General features: G+C 39.4%; 1 protein-coding gene across 1 annotated transcript in view; it reads right to left on the bottom strand.

The window, feature by feature from the left end:
• LOC102782515 (3',5'-cyclic-AMP phosphodiesterase 4C-like) overlaps positions 1–21,133 on the bottom strand; it is an 83,166-nt gene that overhangs the window by 50,717 nt on the left and 11,316 nt on the right. The window lies entirely within an intron of this gene.

Genomic DNA, 21,133 nt, shown 5'->3' with positions numbered 1-21,133 from the left:
GCTGCATGTGCTTTAGTCGTGCTTAAGTTAATACACGGCCCCAATCTATTAAACATCTAAATGACAAGTTCGCATTCAGGCAGTCAGGGATCGTTGCCATATTTATCACTGATCAGTACACATCTTTCTAGAGTTACAGCCCACACATTAAAAAACAGATCAAGAAAAGGGAACTGCAAATCACATGAAGAATCTCAAACATTATTAGGAGCTTCACCCAGTAGTTAAACAGTTCAAATTAAGCCAAACTCATATGTTTGATTCTCTATTCAAATGTAAAGTGTTCAGTGCTGTGCTGGTTCTGCACTGCAATCATCACAGATTGCTTGTCAATCAAACAGTGGAACCACAAAGTCTTTATGCAACACTATTAGTTTCTGGGGTTTTGTGGAAAGGGTTTTTCTTTCTTTCTTTTCATCTGTTTCATCATAAAAACATGAGACCTGCACAGATGGAGTGACAATGACAGCAAACCTTTGAGCTATTTAAGCTACAGTGCCACGATGGCTGGAGTTAAAGTATGTGAGTAATACTTAAACCTACAGTTACTGTTTTTGTGACTGCACCGTAATGCATCTAAATGGGATTAATACCTTCACAGAAAATCCAGCCACAATTATCCCCACTGCCATAATGTCTCTTTGCCTCTGCATCCATTTTAATGATGCATTAAAGGACGGAGAAGGGCTCTTGAGTTTGAGGGGCTGCCTGCCAAAGTACTGATTTAACTCAGGAGGGAGTGCAAGAGGTCACTGCAATGAGCTCATGAACAAAAACACAGCTGTTGTATGAAGTGCTGTTAAATGTGACCAGCAGATGGCGCCCACGCACAAACACAAGGACACAAATGCCCATGAATACACACACACACACACATGCACAAACTCAGCATTATGAAATGTCAGTTTATTCTGCAAGGTTTTGAGCTGTAGCTACTGAGCTCTGGATCATTTATTTGCCATTTTCTTTAAAGCAACATAATGCAAACCCCAATTCACTTTGATCCTTTTAGCCCTGGAAATGGCCCACATCATTTACCAACACAGTCTACCGATACAGTTGTGACTAAGTGAAGGTTTGGCTGAAAGGTAATTTAAAAACCTGTAGACTGTGTGGGCCGACTCAGTCATACGGCTACCATTATGAGTCAATGGGGAGAAAAGACAAGGAGATGAATCCCGTGGCTTTTCTTTAAGTGACTAATGCCAGGATATGTGGAACTATTTATTAGACTGAGTCATATAACCATACTCCTCCCACCAGCAACACCAGCTCAAACACATGCAAACACACGGCTGACAGCAGAAAACACACGCACACACACACACACACTGACATAGACATGCATGCACACAGACACATGAATTCATTTTAAAAACACACAAACAAACTGGGTTTCAGCACCTGAAAAGCCTTGGAACAGACAGCACGCATGTTGCTTTATCAATTAAGCTCCAGTATACATAAGTGCATCACATACCCAGTCAAGGATCTTTAATCATAAAAACGATGGACACAACCTAACTACATAACCTAACTAGACAATTGGAGTATATTTTTATTTAAGAAAATACTCCCTCTATGAGCTCGCAGCACCTCCCAAGGCTACTTACTGTATGTTTTTAATAAAAAGAGACTACTTTCTCATTAATCTGTTTTCTCAGCAGATATGCATGTAAGCAAAATCACATTTGTGGTGTGAAGACAGTGACAGATCCACGCTTTCACAGTTGGTGGAGATTTGGTTGTAAATACAAAGTCACAACAAGTCCAACGAGTATCTGTAAGAACCAAAACGGATTTGTTAGACACATAAAAAAAACAAAAAACAGTGATGCAGTGGTTAGTACTGCTGCCTCACAGCAAGAAGGTTCTGGGTTCAAAACCATCTTCTTCCTATGTGTTTACATGTTCTCTAGCTTCACCCATCAGTCTATAACATACTTGTTAAGCTAACTGGTGATTTTAATTCAAAGCATGAATAGAGGTATTTTTTGTCTGTGTTACCCCTGTGATGGACTAGCAGCCTATTCAGGGTTTACCCCACCTTTCATACCCTTGAGAGCTGGGATACGAGACAGGATTGTGTTAGAAAAGCAAGACTGTGACAACATGTGTGCAGTGGGTTGCTGGATTAACCCTTTAAGACCTACCATAGAACCAAGTCCGCCAGAGCTTATCTTTATATTTTTACATGCTATAGTGCCATTTCTGAGAGCATTTCAAGTTGTTATACATCAATACAACCGTTATAGCCCAAATATTAATAATATGTATGCATTAAGTCCATAATAACTACATAAATTGCAAAAAAGTGCAATAAACTCGTTTTTGTTTTGTTTTTTACATAAATTTCTAGTTACATAAATTTCAGAAGTTTATCCCTCAAAACTGTAAATACAAAAAAGTTGTACAAAATAGTTTCCAACAACAGGAAATGTATTTTGAGCATCTTCATAGTTTTATTTTTGAGATACACCAATTTTTATGTCCTGCAGGAAAAACAAAAATAAATATTATAATGCAATTTTGCAAAAAACCCAAAAACAAAACAAGTGCATAAAAATAAACTATTTCCAGCAGTGCAATTTGAGTTCCAAGCATCCCAGAAACTATTCAGAAAAGCATGAAGTCAAACATGACTTTTAAAAACACCAGTATAGGCTTATAAGGCCCCGAAGGTAAAAAAAAAAAAAAACAAACAACCCTACATTTTCCGCGAAATGACGTCACTTCCGGTTCCACGCAGGTAATGGCGGACATGCGATAGTTCGCGCTGATGTCTATTCCAGCGTAGGAAGTGTTATGAACAGCTGATCGGATCGGCAAAGCATGTTTCTGAAAAATTATGTTTTTGTTGCTGCAAGTGCTTTTTATGCAGTTTTTGCAAAGCCATATGTGGAAGGAAACCGTGACTTAGGACAAGCTGATGGCATAAGATGTAAGTACAACTCCTCCGGTTTCATATGCAAAAAAAATTATTGTGCTAGCTTACGTGGTTCCGGTTCTACAGGGATTTAAAAATAGTTATGCCGGCTTTAAGGGGTTAATGTGTTCAGCATAAAAGAAGAGCTGTACAGTGAGACCTAAAATTGTCTCGTTGAGGCCAAGTTATGGCCAAGTCTCCATCAATCCACTTCCCCAAGTAATTGTGTGGCACCCTGAGTATTTTGAGCATTAAGAACAAGTCTCAGATGTGTTTGCATCATAACACAGAGCAAAAAGCTCATTTGCTCCCACCTGATGTGATGTTAGGGCGATATTTAGTTTCGCCAGTAGGTGACAGTGGCGGCTCAGCCAAACCGGTAACAGGCAAAATAATCCTTCACAAAAGTAACGCTAGTAACGTTTGTGTGCTAGCTAAGTCATGTTAGCCTCCTGCATTAATCTCTGTAACCGTGTTGTTCCATCAGTAATGTAAAATGAAACTGTTAGCTGGTTTCAGTTAAAGTCATAGGAAATAGACCAGCCAGTACATGTTATGTTGTCTATTGTTTACTGGTCATTTTCTCTGTGTGTTAAGAGCTGATTAATACAGGGCCATTACACGTAATGCCGTTTTATAAATACAGCTGAATCCCTGTTCACTCTGTAGGTTCACATGCTGACACAGTCTCTGTCTCTTAATACGAATGTTCAGAAGTCTTGAGCCTCTTTATTTTGGGCTACCAAAAGCTGAAGAGTCCCTGCCCGAAGGGCTACCAGGGATTTTGAAATTTTACGAGCCCTGCTGCTCTATATTTTACAAGGAAACGGGTGCAGTGATTTATTGAAACATGCCAACATACATTGAAATACAGTACATAATGCAACAACCGAGTCTGCACAATTCTACAAGCTTGGTATTGACTTTCTTATAATTGCCTTAGGTAGTTTATAGGAATAGTTCTCCAGGCTTTTGAAGGAGAGTCAAAGCTCCTTCAAATGTTGGCTGCCTTTTGTTACGTTCTCTCTGTCAAGATCACACACTGCTTCAGTCTTTTCTGGATATCTTAATAACATGACTTTCAGACTGTTCGCCTGCTGCAGAGGCCTTACTTACTTAGGCCTGCCACTTCTTCACCTTCCTTCTTTCCTTTTTATCCCTGAGGTATGCTTGAATTACTCATAAGTCAGACTGTGCTAAGAATGAGCAAAAAAGCAGCAAATGCCCGAAGACCTTCAGAAAGTCTGGAGAACTATTGCTCAAGACCACACACACAACAAAAGAAAGAAGAAAGTCATGTTTCTTAGAAACAAAATATAAAGATATGCGGATGTGTAACAGTATTGTATGCACTTCAGTGTCCATTTCTCCAGCACTGACATGTGACAGCAACAAAAAAAAACTTTATCCCATTACCAAATTCTAGCATCATTTATTTGATGGGTGTCAAATCCATCACTGTAGTTTTTATGTAGTTCTCAGTATTCAAATTATTCAACTTCTTTGCCTTAAAGGTTTTTCAAAGCGCATTAAGTGCAGATGAGTTTCTTGAGACAAATTCTTGTCTTTGTGTTTGTTTGTTTTTCCATTAATGTGCATCATCTTTTTTTCCTTCTGGGATAAAAAAGGATGCATGCACTTTGCAGTGATTCTGCTCAGATGGGTGGCACATGAAGCTCAAACTAAATAACAGTACTATGTGTGTAGGCAGCATTATGACAGATGATAGTTCATCAAGGTGACTGACAAGAGATGGAGCAGGAACTTGACAAACTGAAAGGGATGAAGGCTGAATAAATAATACTTCACTCCATCAAGGAGAAAAGATTATTTTGTAACTGGTAATGAAGAATAACTTGATTTCAATGTCTCGCAGTTGCTAACACAAAGAAATTGAATTATTCAGCCTAACCATCAAATTCAGCCTTTTCACTGTGAAGATTTATCTACATATTAACTATTCATGTTTGCTGCAGGGCAGAATTTCATCACTGGTTGGCATTTAAGAAATGAAGCACATCTGAACATTTATTAGTGAGCAAAAGCAAAGATAGGACACCTCGAAAAAGTGCAGGATAAAACGAAGCCATAAAAGCTGGAACACTGAATTATACATACTACAAACTGCGGCTGAAACACACATACAATAACTCCTCTTCTTGAATGCAGAAAAACCCACAGTCTTTCACAGTATTTCCAAGTGAAAATGATAAACCTTCATAATATATTCATACATAAAGAAAAAAGGCAAGGTGAAGAGGAAAGAGTTGTGTTTCTACTCAGACGCTTAAAGAAATGAATGCCCACTCTAAAGACGATTATATATTTGCACTTCTCAAGTGGTGTTTGGCAGGCGTTCAGGTTAACACTTAAGTTAGTAACAGCAACAAGAATAACACTAATAACAAATGAAGTGCAAAGAAATATTTTTATTGGTCAGGGGCCATGATTGGTAATCTCACCAGTCTGTACTTACACAGTCATAAAAAAAACTAAACTTAAGTGTATTAAAATCTCAGTTCTGCACTTAAAAATTAAACATACTCAATGTGCATTGTGATAGCACACAGTGATAGCAGTGTGCTAGGGCAGCCTGCCTTTTAAACAACGCTCTTGATGGCCCGTGTTGTAAAGAAGTGACCCACTTTGTGTGGTGAAAATCTTTATCGACTGTGAAGAGGATGCCAAGCTGCCACGGTATGAAGATGGGCTCAAGTTTCAGTGTAACACTTGTTGTATTTTTCGGACTATAAGTAATAACTTAAAATCCTTTAATTTTCTCAAAAATCGTCAGTGCGCCTTATGTATGAAATCTGGTTGTGCTTACTGACCTTTATGTGGTACACCGCGCTCAAAAATCTGTCAAAAATGTTTTAGTACGACTTAAGCTACAAAGCCGCACCGCTTCATAGATTGTCTGAGCATTATGGCTACCGTAGTCATGAGCCTCGCGGAGTAATCCAGGGACATGTCTCAATATGCGTACTTGTGTGTACTTGCGTTCCTGTGGACTTGTGATACATCATCAGTCGGAGACCAAGTACAGTTCTAATTCAAAGTACGCATCAAGCTCAGGTCCAAACGCCGCTTCAGGTCCCAAAGTCAAACGAACACTGCGGGATCACTGAGAGTTAAAACTGTCTAAATTCTTTCATCTTTAATAAAATGATCTGTGTTGCTGCTTTACCAGGTGTAACAATTAAGTTTAACAGCCAGGCATCCATGAAAACAGAATTTATTAAGTTTAACAGAGTTAGAAGTTAGCAGGAAGTTAGCTCGCTAGTTTCCAAACATGTTTCCTAAACATGATACACCATGTTCTGACTGAGAGATTTCTGAAAAAATTTAAACGTACAGCTCTGCTATCACTTCCAACATAAATGAAGACAGAAAATTAAACAGCAGTGACTTTTGTAGGGTTACTGAAGTTGGGCTAGCTGGTATATAATGATGTGCTACGTGATCGCTAGTGACACAGCTATGTTAGCATAACATAAACACAGTGAAGCTGGAAGATGAATGCAAACTTTTTTCCACTTGATAAAAGTTAACGTGAGGGTTCCTGATGGTTTGGGACAAATGCAATCGCATGGCATGATGCTGTAAACAGACCAAACATCAGTCAGGAGAACACCTGAGATAATCCATCCACAATACGGTGTCAGTCATTAGTATACTGCAACAACATGGGAATAGAGCTGTAAGAGAATTCAACATTAATGAATCAATGGTACGGAAGTGGAGGAAGCAAGAAGAATGAGTTGAGTAAAGTCTGACTTATCTGATTGTTTTGTTTTGCTTAATGCACCTTATAATCTGGTGCGATTTATGGTCCGAAAAATACGGTATCTAAACATTGCGTACTGTTTACAGTGACAGGAAAGGAACTGAAGACCTGGCTCATGTGGTCCAGTAGCACTTTTGATCATAATCAACATTAAGTTTTTTACAATCAGCATCATTTAGGTGCCCAACATCCTGTCGCACATACCTCACAATGGCAGATGAGGCCATCGTCTGGCCGGTCATTGGCCCGGTCATTGGTGTTCACTTGGACATTTTTCCACACAGATGTGAAAACAGTATGTTCAGTGGCTGCCTAACAAATTTCACCATGAGGCTTGCAGCCATTTGTTTGTATGATGGCTTAGTCGTTGGCTCTGGTTGTGTAATACAAATTACAGATCATCAGGCTGTGATTAGATCATAGAATTTAACATAATGATGAAACATCATCTTATGTTGCATTAAGTGTGTGTAATCACTGCTCTTTTTCCATAGCAGCCCAGTGGTTTAGCAGTTTAGTGTATCTTTATTGTGCTATAATCATCGGTGATATAATTCAATAAGAATTATATTGCCAGGAATATGCAGAGGCTCAGTCTGGAGAAATTTCTCTGGAAAAAGCCACAAGTTGAGATCAAAGCCAGCAACCTGTGTGAGAGAGACAATTGTCTCAGACCACGTTGTGACAATGTTTCAATTTAATCTTTAGGATTAATGGTTTCTCAGTTTATGCTGCTTAAGACTGCTGTTCATTCCAAATGACTCATTCATCATATTTTGTAGCCAGTGTTTAGTGCTGACAGGCAATTATGTTACTAAAGATTATAAAATACCAACAATAAATGCTTAATTTTAGGAAGCGCTAATTAAACGATTATACTACTTTGAGTATTTCCTAATAATAGCTGACTGTCCTCTGAGGATCTTTTATGTAAAATTCAAACATGTTGATCTTACAGTATTTCTATTTCCAATACTTTACAAAGCAACATGAGACTTAGCCAACCCTCAGAGTTAGCCAGAGTAAAGCATAATGACATTCATGACAACAAATGCAAATACAGACAATATTATATATTGAACAAGAAGTCGATCAGCACAAAATCACTCAATACAACTATACAACAATTTCAGTCAGGGCCACTATGATCATCGTAAGATTTATTTCCAGATTTTGGTGCTATGGCTCTGTACTGGGCAGGGCAAAAATTATATTTTCTGTCATCTTCATGATAACAGAAATTCAACTTTACTCTTTCCCGAAACTGTATTAAGTTACAGCATCTTCTCTCAGTTGGACATCTCTGAAAGAGGTACACATAATGAACTGAGGTGCTGCACAGCCACCTTTACCCAACACATTTTTCCTTACGTCAGATTTGCATAACAAAACAAATGTCAGTTACATCATTTTCCAAGTACACAAGATAACAGGACATAGATCTCTCTGCTTTTTCATTCATTGTAATGACTTTCATCATAGCTGCTTTGATATTTTCACTGCTCATAAGGTGGCTGACCTTTGACTAGCTTAGCTTTAGCCACTTTTCCTTTGATACCTTCTTCTTACTGGGCTTCTTCAGCTGAGTGAGGGTGAAGCAAGTCTCATTAGGTTTGTTGTTCTGAGCGTCTTCCTGGTGGTTGCGCCACGGGTTACTTTGGCAAGCTTCCTCACTCACAGTGAAGAACTCGCTAACAACCACAGCCACAAGCTAAAAGTGTGCGTGCAACTATTTGATTGCACCACTGTGTGCATGTTGTGCACAGACTGGACTGACTGGTCAATTACCAGACTGGGCCATGCACGCTGGTAATCGCCCAATTCCAGTCTCTATCTAGGATCTAACAATAAGAGCGCCAATCTGACACTGATGCAATTATGCTAATGTAATAAAACCAGAACATCAATGACATAGTAACGTATCCAGCTCACAATCCATCACAATTCACATATTTGTAATGTACGAAGTACAAAGAGGATTGTACAAGTTCTGTTGCCACTGGTTGGCTTCACTGCACAAAGTAATGAGAATTAACATCCACTACAAAGTCAAGGAGGCTAGTTATATCCAGCACAAGTAAGTGATCTTTCACTAAAATTGGAGTAAGAAGAAAAGTGAAGAGTGACAGATGCCTTGCAATAACATAAGCTTCTCTGATCTCTGATTTGAATGACAGTAATTCTTATATCATAATGTTCAACACCATGGTATGACTCTCACTTATGAAGGTGGCTGCCTGTCTTTTCAAAGCACAACCTTGTTGTCAGCGTTTCAGCACTGCTTTTATGCGCCGGTACAAGGTTCAATAAATTCCACGAGTTCCTAAAAGTCGAGGCTATACAAAGCAAAACCACCAAAGCAACAAAACACAACAGTTCTACACCACATCGGGTTATTTCACACAAACAGTCAGAGCCTTTTTAGCATAGGATTTTCTCACTTTTGTACCGACCAGGTGACTGTGTTGATGACAGACTCAGTCATCGCATCCTTGATCACACGGCATCCCATCCAACTGTCTGTCAGGGTCTGCTGCATCTCCTAGGCAACCGGGAGCTCCTCAAAGGCAAGCGCTGTCTTGTTATTAAACATCTCGTCATCTAAGGCTTTACCTAGGGCTGCTCAATTATGGCAAAAATGATAATCACGATTATTTTCACTGAAATTGAGATCTCGATTATTTGACGATATTTATTTAACAATAACAATGTATTGAATAATGACTTTAAAGATTGTCAAAAAATAATATAAAATAGTGTGCAAATACTGATAACAGTGCAAATGTTTGCAATATAAAAAATAAATGAAAAATGTAAACATCTATGTTTAGTGAACTTTGCAGTGTTGCTCTGTGGTGCAGCTACTACACTGTAGCAAAGTTTACACACTAGGTCTACTTGATCCACGTCTGACTCCGCGAACCCATAATGTTTCCACACCACTGAACCACTCAACCAACAGCAGTCACTCTCCTCTCCAAATAACTTCTGCTTAGCTTTCCGAGCTTCCCTCGGGTCCTCTTAATCAGCGGTCCCCAACCTCCGGGCCTCGGACCGGTACCGGTCCGTGAGTCGTTTGGTACTGGGCCGCGAGAGTTGAGGCTCAGGTGTGAAATGTATGGTTTTCAGGGTTTTTATCGGTTTTCAGCGTTATTTTGTTATCGTTTTTATCGTTTACTCGGTTTTCCTGGGTCTTTTCACGTGTGTTATGAATAAATTTTCTTTTTTTCGGTACCGGTACTAGTTTTATTTTGTTGTATTTATCCGCGACACCTTAAAGGCCGGTCCATGAAAATATTGTCAGGCATAAACCGGTCCGTGGCGCAAAAAAGGTTGGAGACCGCTGCTCTTAATTGTTGTGACACGTGTTCGAAATGCAGAGAGATGCGCTCGATTTGCCACACGGAGCAGGGCGAGAGTAAAGCACGAGGGAGGGGCTAATAATCGGCTCAGTCATTTTTAATGATCGTTGAAAGCCCAGATAGTAATCGGGATTAAAATTCGATTAATTGAGCAGCCCTAGCTTTACCTACACTCAGTGACCTTGGACACAGTTGGGCCTACGGCCAAAGAGATGGTGTAGTTTAGCACTTCAAATCCAAAAATGATTTAGGTATAAAAAATAATCAAAGTTCAAGTCAACCAACTACTAAGATGATATCACATATTAATATAGTTAGAGTTTATCTTGATATTGTCGCGGTTTCTTACTGACAAGCCTTCAGGAGATTTCAAGAGGATTTCTTGAGAAATCACCTTATAAAAGGTTTGGAGTGAAGAGAAATAAACAGCTGAGGGAATTTAAGATTTAATCTGCTGCTGAAGGCAAAGTTCAGAGCAAAGGCAGTAAACAAGGAAAACAGCCCACATGGCACGTAGTTTGTTCTGCAAATATTGCCTTGTTTTTATAAGAAATTGCTACTGCTTTGTATTTATAAGAATCCACCAACGGACAAATGTCAGCACTCACAGTGGCTCTGAGGACGACGCACTGCCTGGATGTGGGTTTTTACAACAAATTGAAGAGAGAGAAGTTGAGTTGTGATCTCTAACGAGTTGGTAGAAGAGTTTGAAAGTTTTTTTTGGCACCCACGTCTGTGAGAAATACACAAAAACTGTGTTAAGTGTCATCCTTATAAGTTGACCATGGCCAGAACAGTATCAGTATGTTCCCTTCTGTTTACTTCATTGTAATGTATGTTTGTTCCTGTTAAGCAAAGTGTGATCTATGTCAAAGTCAGATATTATTGTAAAGAAATGAAATGACACTTGTGGTCTGTCAGCCTGTCAGCAGCTCTGCTCTACAAGAGCAGTGTTAATAGTGTAAAAATAATTATTCTTTTTTTCAGCTAAACTAGGCAACTTGTAAAAGTGATTCTCTGTTGCCTTAGTAAGCTAATAGTTTGGTGTGTTTCCTTTGACCTATCTCTCTTATTAAGCCTCTTTTTGGCTTTTCCTTGACTCGCTGACAGGATCAACTCTGTATTTGTAGCGTCGTCATCCCACTAACTGCAATCTCAAAAGCCCTCTGGTAGCTTTGCAGTCACACTCAGCTTACTGGCAACTTAGACAACTCCACAAAACACATTTCACCTGGTGAGAACAGACAGGCAAGGCCTCCAAAAGAACAAGGACATCCTGCACTGAACACTTTGTTAAAATGTTCACAAATTCATTGCTCGGTCTGACACAAAAGCAGGCTCTGTGGAAAATGAGCAGAGGTATCAAATTGGGCAGCACTATGCTTGAGCTCACTTGCCTTGTTTCATGTCTCAGACGAACAAGAATGAAAATTAGACAGTAACTTCCTCACGACTAAGAAACTAAGTGGTTGCATGGTCATTACATTAAATTATTTACTGTCAGAGACACACTGCAAGTAGTTGTGGCAACCACTTTCAATCAGAAGGTGATTGCACAGCAGGAGACAACCTGTCTGCAAACATTCATGATCTGACTCGGCCTGTCAAACTGATTGATAAAGCTTGGAAACAATCACAGTGCAAACACAAACAGATTGCCAACAAGTTAAAATAAATCTGAGTCACTCTGCTCTGGTGACGCATGTCTTTGCACAAGGGGAGTCGACTGGTTGTATTACATTTTTATTTCCTTATAAAAGCAAGGTTGTTAAATTGCCGTCCAACAACAAATATGTCACTGAATTTCTGTTTCGAATCTACGAGGTACTGGCTGGACATTGAATGTAAGTAGTTTATATGACTTTCAGTTTAATTAGAATTAATCTGCGTGTAGATGGCAACAGATTTGCGCTGATATATCACAGCTAATGAATAAACAGATTGCATTAAACTGCCAGATTGACCCCAATCAACTCCACACTGACAACAGATTGACTCCACCTGATTGCTGTTCTATCTTGATGTGCCAAAGTTGCTTTGAAGACAATAAATTGTGAGTAGTTGCAGCCCTTGCCCTGATATTTGAACAATCATTTTAAAGAATGCAAAATCATTGCACACGGTCACGTTATTTATTAAATGTCTATTCAGAAACTGATTCAGTGGAAGTATGTATCATGTTAAGAACCCTGGCGAGCCTTAGAAAAACTCAAAACAGCTTTGCTAACCAAGTAAGCAATGCATTTGGCTTTTTCAGAGTTTGGAACATCATCTTGTGGGGTTAATTATATCAGCACAGGCTCAACTGTCTCCTCCCTGACCGTACATAAAGCATTCATGATTCATGTTTCCAGTGTCTTTAGCTGTCTTTTAAACATTTCCCTACAGTCTACAGTATTTTTTTAAAAAACTGTTTGTCCTGTGCTACCTAAAGTTCACTGTGCAAATCTCTATTTTTTATGTACGGCTCATTTTGTTTAGACCATAAAACTCTTTTTTAATGCTGACAAAAACTTGAGAATAGGTGAATTTTCATCACAAAAACAAAAGCTTGTTTCAACACTGGAAAGTAGCACCAGAATGTGTTACTAAAGCTGAGGAGTGTTAATTTACACATGTCCAATCTGCTTCTGTTACCATTATACTGCTTCATGCGCACAATGTGTTTGTTCATCGGCAGCAGCGAGAACGGTCTGACATGTCGTCAACCTTCCAGTTAAAATGGAAAATCTTCAACGGAAAACAACGGCTCTCTGAAAATCTCCAAAGATATTAATATCGTCAAAATTAATTAATCTTCGCTTTATCTGAGCTTCTTCAGTATGTGTGGCAGTACCTGTCAAGACTGAGAACAGAAGGTGGCAATGTACTTCCCAACAGGAATATTCAGCTCACTGCACAATAAATTACTGAGGCAGAATCTTTCATGTGTTTATCCCATTTGTCTGATTCACTTTTTCAGTCATGTGTGACATTTTTCCAGTGCCAGGATTCTCTTTTGTGAACAGTAATATATGCTCTCTACAGCAAATAAACTGCTGTAAAGGTTAAGCATCCATTCATGAGACTCCACAGGGAGGGAGAGCTGATCCAAAACAAATCACGGACGAGTAAACCTTTTCCAAAATGGGGCAGCTCATTGATAATGTCTCAAACAGAAGGTCAAACTTTTCTTCTGGATGAAGAGCCTTTGAGAGCAATATCATCAGGGGTTCTTGGTTGTTTGGGAGACCATTTGTCTCCCATGAAAGTAAATAAATATCATGATATTTGGAGGCCCAGGGTACCATTTTTCTTTATGTCACACCTGTAAAAGTAATGGAAAAAGGTATCTACACTGACCTTATTGGTTAATTGCGATATTTAAAGTTAATAACGCAGCAAATAATCAAAGACACTGGAGAAAGGTTGACTGCATGAGCTGATGTCCCACTCCCCAGCACTTTGTTTCCTCCTAAGTATGTCCTTTGTAATTGCAAGGGAGTGACAAAACTTTAGCATTTAGTAGCATTTACCAAACTGTACTAACTGTAAAACTGCATTAAAAAGACCAAATATTCATACATCTTCTTCCAGAGTTTGTGCCTATCTGCTGTGCCTGGAACCATTTAATCCATAAATTGTTAATAAGAATGAACTCATCTGGTTTTGAGATACAATCCAACAACATGAGAAGTAAAGTGAAAACACTTTGGTTTGTGATGGTGAGAGGAAAAATGACAACACATTTCTTCATATTTGGCAAGAAAAATAGGAAATGGGTTTATTAAACATGTGCAAACATAAAGAGAATACACTATATAAGGAATAAGGCAAGCTTTCTTGAAATTTCTTCAGGAACAGTCCTCCAGGTTTTGTGGAGTACTTACAAAGTTCCTCTCTGGACATTGGCTGTCTTTATTACGTGTTCTTTCAAGATGATCCCACACTGCTACGTTAATGTTGAGGCCCGGGCTCTGGGGAGGCCAATCCATGACTGATAGTGCTCAATTGTGTGTTTTTCTTTTCAAGTATGCTTTTACTGCATTAAGAGTGTATTTGGCATCATTAAGCCAGTGATAATCAGATGCTTTCCATATGGATCTAAATCTGACAGTACTTTTCTGCATTCATAATTACATCAATTGTAACAAGATCCTCTTTAAAAATTGTGCCTTGGCAGCCAAACTTTCATTGAGACCATTTCTGATAAGGCTTTCATGAACAGTAGTCGATCAACTGAAGGGGCGGGTGAATTTCAGGTCCTGGTCTTGTTTCTTAAGGATTCTATTTTCCAGTATCTGAACATGCTGTAGATAGTCTTTTAGGTATGAGATATGCCAAGTCTTTGACTAACAGCTTTTTGGGAATCAGCTCATTGGTGGAAAAAATGCCTGTCAAACTGAGTTATCTTTGGCATGTTGCTAAGTTGCCTGTTATGTGTAGACACAACACTGGTTCATTGCTTGAGTCAGGTGCTTTTTTAATGATTCATAGGTCAGTATTAAGTAACTTAAACAATAAAGCCAATGATCTGAAAATGGGCAGGTGTAATGGTAGAAAGACCTTCAGAAATCCTGGAGAACTCTGCTAAAGGACACTTTAAAAAATGAGAAGTCTAGCTCCCTGGAAGCACAATATAAAGAAATGTAGCTCAACCTGCAATCGTCATATTGCCATTTAAAATGATTTAGCACCCAGTGAATGATGACAGGTAAATCCAGGTAAATGTTACATAGTATTGAATCCTAGAAAGCTTGCCACAATTACAACAGAAAGTAGCATAGAAATGAGTGGGACACAGTGCAAGCGTGGGACTGCTAAAGAATGATTTACTTGGGAGCTCTAAGAAGTAAACAAATTAAGCTTTGAATCCATATCCTGATAACTCAGTGATACGTGGGGAATCTCATATGTAAAACCCACCCAGCGATGTGTCTGCTTGTGCTGCACTGGCAGGATTTCCTTTCAAATTTGATGTAGTTATTTTCTGGAAAATGCAAAGTGTGTGAACAACAAGAAACAATGTAACACTCCTAAGAAACAAAATGTAACTGGATGGAGAATAACATTTTCATCTGCCTCCATAATCCTTATGTAACACATATACTGTCAGTTAGACCAAACAAAGTACTTGAGACATACTATAGCCCAGACCTTCCCAAAGTGTGGGGCCCGCCGACTAGGGGGGGCGCAGAGCCATGGCAGGGGGGGCGCGGGATGAAAAGGGGGGGGGGGGGGGGGGGAAGGACAAAACGCTTGGACACTGCTAGCACGGGCGCCTACAGAAACGCAAAGCAGGAGATGAAGCATAGCTGAATATGTTTCTAAGCCAACTTCATTCTAAGCCAAAGACTAGAAAATATGGTGAAGCATATCTTCCCTTTGGTTTCACCTGCACAGGTGCCGAGGTAGGTCTCCCCTGCAGAATTGGTTTTCCCTTTGTCGGGAGCAGCGCTGGGCTGTTCAAATCACAGACAAACAGTATCCCACATTCTTGATTTTTAGTTCACAAACACTTCTTGTAACTACTCCTGACATTTTGGAGATATACATACTATACTATACTTTATAGTATTTTGTCTCTATCTGCCATTCTGCAATTCATCTCATGTAAACAATAACGTGGCGCACAGCGTGACGTGAACAAAGGCACATACCTTTGACGTTGCATGACGAACTCTGTATTCCTCGTTGACACGTAAACGCAAAAAAGGAGTTTTAAAAAATCTCAGTTTTCGGTGATTCGAAACGCCGTTTACGTGTGGACGAAACAGCTGCATGTTCAAAAATACTCGTGTAGGTGCGGACGTAGCATAAAAGAGTTAGTAGTTTATTTTCTTACTACCTGCAATTTATTGCAGATTGCTTGTATTTTCTTAATTGTTTACTAAATGTTTGAGGTGTGAAATAAACCGCAATGGAGCAAAATATGGGTGTGTGTGGTTGGAGGATGTGTGCGTGCGTGCGTGCACGCGGGGGGTGCGAACATTTTTCTTGTAAAACAAGGGGGGCCCAGCAAAAAAGTTTGGGAACCACCGCTATAGCCTGTAGGTAAGTACAGGTAGAAGTGAAGACGCTAGGGTGTCGCAAGCACTTCTCTTACAAACAAATTAAATCAAGACGGACAAATCCCTGTGGCTATGGTTGCCTTATCAATAATAATGGCATACAGTAAAGCTAACAGGAGAATGGTATAGCCAGTAACTGCGGGAGCTGAAATATGAAGCAGAGGCCACCTAAGCAAACTGACATTCGCTAATGTCAACAAACATCTACGCTCAGACCAAACATGTAGCAGTAAAGCTAACAGGTGTAGAATCACTTACTTTTTACAGACTCACCTGCTGCCATTCTTTAGAAAATGCAAACATCAGAATCAACACTAAATACTGTTCAGCAGGCCACTTCATTTATTATTCACCGTGCATGACTATCACATTAATGTCACCAGAAAACGTGCCTCTGGTGCATTGTAATGTTCTGTATGCAGCCTGTTGTTCTTCTAAAGAGCAGTTTCTAACTTGGAATGAATAAATCCCTCTCTTGAGCAATGCACGTTTTTGACACAGCTCAGCTCTCAGTGGTAACAAGAGCTTTCTGCAGCTGCTCCTCAACAAAGAGCATCACCACGACACCAGCTGCCATCGTGGATGTTTCATCATGGCTTCAAAATACCAGCTGTTGCCACTCCAGTTAAGCAGTTTTTCTTGCTTTTGCCACTATTTAATGTGCGGCAATCTAGGATGGATAAATTGAACTGAAAATAAGGTGAAGATTTTCTTCTATCTGCCCTCCTTTGTGGCTGACAAAGGAGCTTTAAAAAGCTTTTTTTGTGCAGGCTCCGTGTGTTCGGCTGTCTGACAGTGTTAGTCTGTCATGGGGATTACAGTCAAGTGTGTGCGCAGTGTTCCTCCTGAAAACCTGAGAGTGTAAATTAGAGAAAAGAAAACCCTTCAAGAGGCCTGCGACTGTGAAAAATCCTATAAGATGAAAGAGTTGATTACAGACCTACCCTAACCTGATGGTCATAGGTTACAATCAGTGTGAGCATGCTAAAGATCAACTGCTGCTGTGCTTATGGGAGGGCAATTATTGTTAAGTAAAATCATAAAAAAGTCATAAAAAAGACATATATATTATTATTCTCAATATTGCTATCACTGGTTGGCAATAAATCAAGAAGACAGCGAGAGATGTTTACTGACCCCCTGCTAGAACTAAGAGACAGTCTGTATGTACGTGTTAATTTATTTCTTTCTTGCAAAAAAGCTCAGCCATTGTTGTAATTCTCTCAGCAGCTTGGTCAGGACAAGGTATACACATAACAGAGTGCATGTTATTTGTAGTTTTGCGCTCTTCAGCTTCATAGTTTCTTTCTGTGTATAAAAGAGATTTCCTTATGCCAAACAGGAATTAAATAACATCTGATCAACAGCCCCTCAACCAGCCTTCTTTTTTAACAGCTTGTGATTTAGGCCATTTATGTGGGTGTATTTCAACACACAAGTCTTCCAATGCAGCTTTAATTCTGTTTGCAATAAATGAAAACACAAATTATTACTTTAATCAAACAATAAAAATCTCCCAAGGCAAAGAGTTTGATTGCTGGCCACGCAAAGCAAATATCCCAGACCTCCTACAACACAGACGCTTGTGGAGGAGACATTAAGTTGGATTAGGAAAACCAATTAATAATTGCAATAAGTCTTCAGCTTCATATTGCTTCTGTACAATAGCCAGACAATAACCCGAAATGAACAGATTGCAAACCATTTTGATAATGTTTTACTTTTTTTTTTAAACCTTTCCATGTTTTACTTCTGATGACATAACTCTGAAACTTTTGTTTCTTCATATTTTCTATTACATATCTGATTTTTACAAGACAAAAAGAAAACCGAGCACACCAGATGTGAGCTGGGGGCTACTCATTGTCTGCTCCACGGTCTCTTTAGTTTCTGACAATTAAACGGATGCATCACTGTTAATTTGGCAATAGCACAAAAATGATTAACATAACATTATGAGTGGCAGGGGGACTACTGTCTGCAGCCAGAAGTCCAGACCTTCCAGCTTAAAACAGGAAGAAGAAAATCATCCCGTTCTGCTTTGTCTGACTAATCAGCACAGTGATTCCCCTTGACTCAACACACCAACAGATCTGCATCGCTGTGATGAATCACAGTCATTATGCTTACCGCCTCCTGTTTTGCTCCTAGAACTGATCTGTAGTCTATGCTTCTCATATTACCGGTCAAACTAAAACAATTACAGATATTACAGATGTATTATTTAGACAGATTATTTCTGTGTGAAGTGGCAAAGAGTGAAAGAGGAAGGTTACAGCTGCTAAAAGGAAAGCAGAAGGCAAGTGTCTCCAAAATAACTTCATTTAAATATACAGCTGCTACAGCTCACAGTAACAACCCAATACAGATAGTCTCGATTTTTTTATAACATCTTTTGTATTGTTTTCTCTCTGTGTGAGAGCTGCAAAATCATTGTTTATTTATATGTATTTAATTTTCAATTCAGAACACCACTCAGGTTCAGATCCCCTCTGCGAATCGTGGTGAAGAGAGAGCTGAGCGTAAAAACAGTCGATCTACATCCCTACTCTCACCTATGGGTTCACGCATACAAGTGGCTAAAATGAGCTTCCTCCAAAGGGTGGCTGGCCTCTCCCTTATAGATAGGGTGAGGAGTTTGGCCATCCGGGAGGGGCTCAGAGTAGAGCCACTGCTCCTCCACATCGAAGGGAACCAGTTGAGGTGGTACGGGTATCTGACTAGCATGCCTCCTCGGTGAGGTGTTCCGGCCATGTCTCATCAGGAGGAGGCCCAGGGTCAGACCCAGAGCACACAAGAGAGATAATATCTCTTGGCTGGCCTGGAAACACTTTAGTGTTTCCACGTACAAGCTGGTGGAGGCACTGATTACTATGTGGCAACATGGCCACATAGTAGGGTGACAATTCAAACCGTCAACTTCAGATTATTTTAGTGGGGAACAGTCTGTAAAAACAAGGCTAGACTTTGCATAGGGATTAAATAATTTCCCAATCAAATGGTTTATGTGATTTCCTTCTTAATTTTTTCAAATTGCGTGATATCCAAAGCCACAGCATCCAAAATAAAGCCATCCCAATACAGCATTGGGAACTCGAGAAAAAACTCAGCTGATCTCAAGTGAAGCGAAGGTCAAATGGCATGACTTGTTTTGAAAGAAGTTCCTTATTAATTAAATGGTGGCATCATCGTCTCAGTCCCATCCAATAATTCTTGGGAGAGGAATGTTGCAAGTCATAATGGACCACATTATTTTGGAAGCTGTTACCATCATTTCTAATCTCTCTGTATGAGAGAGTTATTAGCCTGAGCTATTAAACTGGCATAACAGATTGGCTCCTAAATGTAAAAACAAAAAAAGTTGCATGGTCATGCAGTGACATAACAGCATGTTTAGAAACTGTTGGCACAGGTGTGTGCGCCATCTGACAGTTTCTTTTTTTTTGATAGCATAAAAGATGAAAACGACAACGGAGACATGCAATTTTTCTTCTACTCTACCACTGCCAAGGGTGGTAAAATAAATGAAACAGGACGTGCTTCAGCTCGAGGTCAGTACAAAGGCAAAGATACAAGTCTGTGCTCGAGAGGATGGTTCGGTAATTCTTTGAGGTTTATCAAGTGCTCCTGCATTCATTTCCCTGACCTGCTGTACCACGACTGAATCAGCGGGCACTGTATGCACACGGACGAGCGTCGCTTTACTCATCTCAAGAGCTCAATCGCTGAGCTATCGCTGCTCTCCTGCCAGATGGATCAGAAACCCTATTTTCTACTGTGATTGCCAGCTACTTAGAAATGCTTGGTCACCTCACAACCCACACTACTGCAGATAAAGGGAAAAACAGCCTTTAGGTTTTCTTAGTAATTACAATCAACATCGATGAGAAAGTAACTTCCATTTCTTGCCATGTCATTTAAGGACTCAAATAATATTTCTAAATATTTATAGTCCTTGGCGTTATGCTTCTAATGTGAAATCAGCAAACAAACAGTATGTGTGCTGTATCCTTCTTGCTTTGAGGTCACAGAGCTCGCTGACTCTAAGATTTCACCACCTGATTGTGTTTTGCGGATCCGTCTTCTGTCACTGGAGAACTAATAAAAGAGATTCTTCACATTACAGATAGCATCTGTTGACTCATTTAATTTTTCACTTTCTGTTTGTCTGGCAATTATAATTAATTGTTGCAGGCTGACTGGGAAGCAAGCCACCGTGGGTAAGTCGCTATTTCAAGATAGAGCCTTCAATAAAAGCGCTATTTCAATGTTATGCTGCATCACAAATATGCCACAGTGACAGGGCTCTTTATGTTTTGGCAGGACGAGGACAAGGGATAAAATGTGTAAATGTCACGCCTGACACTCATTTCTATTCCCTGTCTAAAATTTCAGGCCATTATGTGGTTGTTTTATTGTGAAGTCACCGTGTTTACAAAGAATGTCTGATCAAATAGCAGAAAATTACAAATTCAGGTGAGATTTTTCAAACAGGACCACGAGTAAGGAAGAGGATTAGGGAAAATGAAAAATGATTTTGATTCCTTTCTCGGAAATGAGGATTAAGGCCACTGAAAATTTTTGGGGTTGTCATGAAGATAAAACAAAAAAAAAAAATCTGAATTCTCAAAGTTAGAACTCTGAGTTTAAAAGTCAGGAAAACTTTAAATGGCTCTAATCTTTTTCTGTACCCAATTGTAGGTTGAGGGAGAACGTGATGAATTCATCTGCATGTTTGATTAATTTTTACTTTATAATAAACAAACTCTGTTAGTGGAAAATAAGGGCTTCATGGAAAATGTTATCTTTTCTCTGTGTAACTTAATAAAAGCTTCCTTGCCTCCTTTCTTTTGCATTTATTAATTTCCCTAATCAAATAAAATGTAACCACCCTAATTGTCTGTATAAGCGTGCACGCTTCAGTGAATCAATCTGTTGACAATGTATGAGTCATATTTTCCCACAGTTTTACAAAGTATAGCCTCAAGTTAATTTATTTTTCAACACT

Source organism: Neolamprologus brichardi, chromosome 15, assembly GCF_056152115.1.
Source record: "Neolamprologus brichardi isolate AB-2024 chromosome 15, ASM5615211v1, whole genome shotgun sequence".
Lineage (NCBI taxonomy): Eukaryota > Metazoa > Chordata > Actinopteri > Cichliformes > Cichlidae > Neolamprologus > Neolamprologus brichardi.
The sequence above is the reverse complement of the archived record's forward strand: the minus strand, read 5'-3'. Positions and strand labels throughout refer to the sequence as shown.